The following is a 5,468-nucleotide window of genomic DNA, read 5'->3' as shown; positions in this document are numbered from 1 at the left end:
CGGACGTGGTTCTAGGATCCGCCTACAAATGGCGTCTGTCTGCGGGAGCTACACATATCCAGAGAAGCCACAGGGCTTCAATAAGCGGACTGCGATTAGACGGATAGACGTCGCCTTGGTGAGTCGTGGGAATCGACGGCGGCATGGCATTCTGGTTGAGGAGGTAGCAGATTCAGACACATTAATTTCGATTAGATGCCATCGATCTGAGGAGGCTACAGAATAACATCACAGGCAGGCGGAGGAACGGTCTCCAGTCAGAACTGGATTCAATCGATATGATGGCACTATGCAATGAATCATGCGCTTGAAGAGCGATTCTAAATGGATTTCAACAATCATTCCAACATAAGGAGGTTGCACAATAAGCTAAAGCTGCGGATCCTCCTTCGAAGAAAAAAAAAACTCTGAGGATACAGTGTCTCCTGATATTATTGACAGTTTTGTTATGCACATAAAACATCTCTCGTCCACATCTGTGGAGTAACGGTTAGAGCATCTGGCCACGAAACCAGGTGGCCCGGGTTCGATTTCCGGTAAGGGCAAGTTATCTGGTTGAGGTTTTATCCGGGGTTTTCCTTCAACCCAATATGAGGAAATGGTGGGTAAGTTTCGCTGCTAGATCTCGGACTTATTTTACCGGAATTATCACCTAAATCTCATTCAGACGCTAAATAATCTAATATGTTGATAAAGCGTCGTAAAATAACCTACCAAAATAAAAAAAAAATAAAAAATCTCAAACAAACTTTCAGTTCTTTTTTGTTCGCCCAAATAAAAGAACGACTGAATAAGGGTCCATTTTATTGTTAAGAGATTCAGGAAATGCAAACTTTTACTCTTTCAGAACAGGATCAACGTGTGTAATTATCATGTGACAGTTTCTTGAAACTTGCTTTCAAATAGAATAGTGTAATCTTTCTGGCTTTTGGTTGTGCGTGAAGAAAATATACTGACAACTGGCAGGAAATTCTATCAGTTTATTACTTTCCTTCTGCATAACATATTTCTCATTTTCTCTCACTGATTAATCTGAAGCGCTTCGGATGTCAACTCTTGATCGAAAACGAATGCCTCGCTTCCACTCAACTTGCAGTAGTTCAGTATGGTAGGACTTCTCTCCCACAGGCATCTTGTAATGCCCTAAAGCACTGAGTTGCAATATGTTTTCTCTTGCAACTTGGACTTTTACGAAACATCTTTGTTCGTACCTTTAGGGCTGTATTGTTTACTACAAACCAGAAACAGCCAGTGTATTTACAAAATATGGCTACTTCGAGACTTTCAACATTGCAAATTTATTAAAAAATCTTTGCTCTATTACGTAATACAAGATTTCCATGGGCATCGCTAGTAGCACTGATTAACAGCATTGTTGTCATTACTTATCGAAAGCCTTAGTATTTATATATTTTAGTCCGAAGAAGTCTAATACCAAGAACACAATACCAACAAAAACGAGGAAGCAAAAAATTATTTCCTACCCAAACTATTACGGGTATTATCAAAGTCAAACTAATTATAACACACACCTTGTTTACTTTACTTTCTCAAACCATTCTCAAAAAGATAAACCTTTGTTTGTTTGTTTTCTTTTGTGAATCTTGCCGACATAAATTACCTTTAATTTCTTTATTGTGTCATTCTTTTATAAATTACTGGATTAAAAAATGTAACTTCATTAATTTCAAACATTTCTGTTTACCAAATGAGTGTCTATTTTTTAGATATTCTTTTCAATTTACTGATATTTATCTTGTCACCAAATTCGTATTTAAATTCTCTTACATTAAAATTATTCGCATAAACATTTCCAGTACTTGTTTTGGCGTGTAACGCCTATATTTGACATACATTAATAGAAAAAATTAAAGAATTTGGTGGAATTTAAATTACCATGGAAATACTTATGACTCATATACGATAAGTTAACAATGTAAACAAGTCTAATTGTACATACGAGGAGAGTTCGCATATTGTATATCATCTACATGAAAGATTATTACAATACATGGAGGATTGCAAATTAAAGTAATAATAGGCATAATAATAATAACAATAATAATAATAATAATAATGTCATTCATTTGCGACTTCCATATCTTTCAGCAATTCTTCAGATGGGCCAGCAAGTTACGACGTGAATAGCGGTGGTCATCTCATTCTGTAATTATCAAACTTTCAAATGCCTTTTCAAAATTACTGCTTCAAAATATTCTGTCACATTCAGGTCAGGAGAAGCCTCAGACCATTCAGCATTTCCAAAAATGTCAACGCTACTTTCCCACAGCAATGCTTGAGTTGCGTCGGCTTTGAAACAGAGAACACACTTCCTGTGCGTCCAGCGTATTGTTTGGACCTATTAGAAATGGGAAAATATTACTCTCAGAACAGTTTCTCTGAAATCTTCTCCATTCCATGACTCTCTGTTTTCTTTAATGATCCAGATGAGCCACGAGTCTCTTAGTAATGAATACAGAAATATCTTCATGTATTCAGGTTTCTTTAACATTTCCTGGTAGCGTTCATCTCATTCAATATCCCTGATTGAGAGCACCCACACATGATCGTTTTGATAGCTTTGTTGACGGACTGTGAAGATGATAAATTCATCACTTGGCCCAAGATGCATGAAGTCATGACCGTCCCAGTCTTGCAAGGAATCGCAAAATCGTAATCTGTCTTCAATATTCATAGGCTTTGGAATAACATGGAAAGAATTCGTATTAGCATGCAGTTAATATTTCCTGACGGTTTCAGGGGTCAGATGTTTTAATCTCCTCTGTCTGATCTCTTTGGAGACAGCATAAATGCTTCTCCGTCGTTTTCCGTCGCTGGCCACAATGATGTCCTTGTTTTCTCGGGCAATTTTTCCGAAATTTCTGGCTTCGATTTATTCTTAATGTCCAAACAATCTTTCTTTCAATTTTCAGTCATAACAAACGCTCTGGTCATAACTCACTTCGGTCAACTTTCTGGCTATACATTTCAGATTATGAACGTAGCTCCAGCTTCCATTGCCTCCTGATACGCATTAGCACGTAGGCTATGCGATCAACGTACCCACATACATTTCTTCTTCGGTGTCATTAACTAATTTGGCTAATCTGGCTAGTCGGCTGACATTAACCTGTATGAGACAATAAATACCATGTGGTTATAATTAAACTGGCGGTGTTCAGCGTGGCACAGCACCTGTAATGATCGTAGAGGTGTGAAATCTCGTAGATATGCTAATTAAGCAATGCACTCGCGAATTATGGAAAAAAAATAGTTTCAAGTTTTGCCACCAGAAGAAAGTATGGCGCTATAAGCAGTCAAAACGTAGTATGGACACAGGAAAAAGTCAGGAAAGATCAAACACATGATAACGGTAGTTCTGGCACGTTTATTAGGAACTATGGTTACAAACACTGTTCAACATGGCCTCCCACCTCAGCAACATGCATCAGTAACACGGCATAGTCGACAGTTGTTCGCAGCATATTTGGTGAAATCACAGCGACATGTCGTATGCTAGCCTTTACATCAGACCGGATATGTCCCTGATAGACACGATCTTTCAAATATCCCCATAACCAGACGTCACATGGATTTAGGTCGGGGGATCTTGAAGGCTACGCATCTATAAATTGCCTAAAGATGATGCGGTCGTTACTGAAAGTTTCTCCCAGCAAATATTTCACCTGGCGAGCGACTTATGGTGTTGTCCCATCTTGCATGAAAATAATGGTGTGGTCAGTTGTGTTCTTACGAAGCTGGAATCACGTGTTGCATAAGCAGGTCCTATAACGTGCAGATGTCACTGTACACCTAACTGGCAGCGAGGTATCATGTCCTCAAAGAGAAACGGACCAAGAATGAAGAGCTCGTTAAACCACACCAAACAGTAATGTAAGCTGAGTGCAATGGTTCTTCCTGCACAACATGTGAAGTCGAACCCCTATACGCGAGAGTTCTGTGTATTCACTGCACCGTCCAGAATAAAATGTCACCGAAAGAACATACTGACGTCAGAATTACAGATAATTGCACGTTCTGACTGCTTACACCGCCATATTTTTGCCTGGTTGCAAGACTTGGAACTAATTATTTTTTGGGTTAATTCGCGAGCTCATTCGTTAATTAGCATATCTACGTGGTTTCACACTCTTACGATCATTACAGACCGTGCTGTGCCACGCTGAACACTGTCAGTTTAATTATAACCACCTGATATTATATTAGTGCATACAATCAGGACACATAATTAAATTTGCCTCATTATTTGATTAAGTGGCGCAGATCCCTACGAGATACCTATTTGTCACTCTGTACTATATGTTACAGCTTAAATATCGATAGCCTACATCTTACAGACTTCATGTTCACTTCTTTCATCTTTTATTTTTTACCCTAAGCGATTTTTAAATACAAAATCGTTACTAAGTGCTACGGAATGTTGAGTAAAGGTAAACACTACAAGAGATTATGGAAAAGTGGTGGAATTCTGGTACACAAAGTACTGCAGTACCCCGATATTATACACATAATCATTATCGTCTCGTTACGAATTTAATAATATGCATGTTGCTATAATTATGTATATACATCCTTATATGTGGACAAGCATGTAAAATTAGCTACGAGTAAATTTTACGAGGAACATCTTCATTTGACTGGAAGACTGGCATTAACTTTATCAGCTTAACATCATAATTCGTAACGTTCTTGATCTCCTTAACGTTCTTGATCTTGAAGTCAGAAATATAAGTCAGGAGCATGACATTAAGTTTTTCTTAAAACACGAAAACATGGAATCCGTGCATCCTTCTCGATTACATCTTCATGGCTTGTGGGCAACATTTTTAATTTTAGACCATACGCATAACACAACTGAATTGAGGGTTGTAGTATTAAACTGCCGACTCTGAGTCAGTTTCGAGATTAGGTTTTTTTCCTATTCGCAGAGTTTATCTATTAAATAGGCTACAATGATTTAAAAACTATACAGCGCACCACCATTATCATTACAGCGAGTTCACAGATTATTAGGAATAAACCAATAGAGGCCTCAAAAAGATATTCGTTTCCATGTTATGTCGACTTATTTCCCTTCTTCTCCATATGCTACGCTGTAAGCCCGTATTTAATGGAATACAGTTACTCTATCTTCTTTAGGATTTCTAGGTCTTCTCCTTCCATCGGACCGACGATTACTAGCAATTTTCACAATCGTTCGCTCGTCCTTTCTTGATACGTGTCCATTCCGCTACTCCCTTCATTTTATAACGAAGTCTTCTATATTTTTGTAGAGGGGTCTGATTCAAGTCGTTTATAAACAACACGACTAGGAGTGGACACTTTTTGTCGCTGGAATTCTCTAATTAGCAGTGCTTGTATTTTAGTTTTAATAATGATTGAAAATAGGTAAAATAATAAATAAACATAGACGGATGGACTAATTAATAGGTTATATTGATTCACAC

The sequence above is a fragment of the Periplaneta americana genome, chromosome 7, assembly GCF_040183065.1.
Source record: "Periplaneta americana isolate PAMFEO1 chromosome 7, P.americana_PAMFEO1_priV1, whole genome shotgun sequence".
NCBI classification, from domain to species: Eukaryota; Metazoa; Arthropoda; class Insecta; order Blattodea; family Blattidae; genus Periplaneta; species Periplaneta americana.
This window is presented reverse-complemented; position numbering follows the sequence as displayed.